Raw genomic sequence first — 307 nt, forward strand, 5'->3', positions numbered from 1 at the left:
TGTTGCTGACAATTACCTGAAACTGAAAGAGAAGTGCTTCACTGGGCTGGAAAAAGTTTAGCTACATCAGAAAGCAGGTCTAATTAAGCAAGTTTATTCTATATATGTAAAAGGCTAAGTTGACTAGCACTTGTGTGATACATATAAAGCTTTCACTGGTGCCAATCACACATGTGTGTTTCAATCTATCATTGTCAACTGTGAATTTGGTTGACACTTCCATTATAGAGAAAGGGTGAATAGCAATATTAAAATATTTCTTCTAATTAATTTCCTTTCAATGTGCACGAATTCGTGCACCAGGCCA

At 35.8% G+C, this 307-nt stretch overlaps 1 protein-coding gene across 5 annotated transcripts in view; it reads right to left on the minus strand.

Moving 5' to 3' along the window:
- KLHL7 (kelch-like family member 7) overlaps nt 1–307 on the minus strand; it is a 47,684-nt gene that overhangs the window by 32,441 nt on the left and 14,936 nt on the right. The gene's annotated exons all lie outside the window — the stretch shown is intronic.

Source organism: Myotis brandtii, unplaced genomic scaffold, assembly GCF_000412655.1.
Source record: "Myotis brandtii unplaced genomic scaffold, ASM41265v1 scaffold374, whole genome shotgun sequence".
Classification (NCBI taxonomy): domain Eukaryota; kingdom Metazoa; phylum Chordata; class Mammalia; order Chiroptera; family Vespertilionidae; genus Myotis; species Myotis brandtii.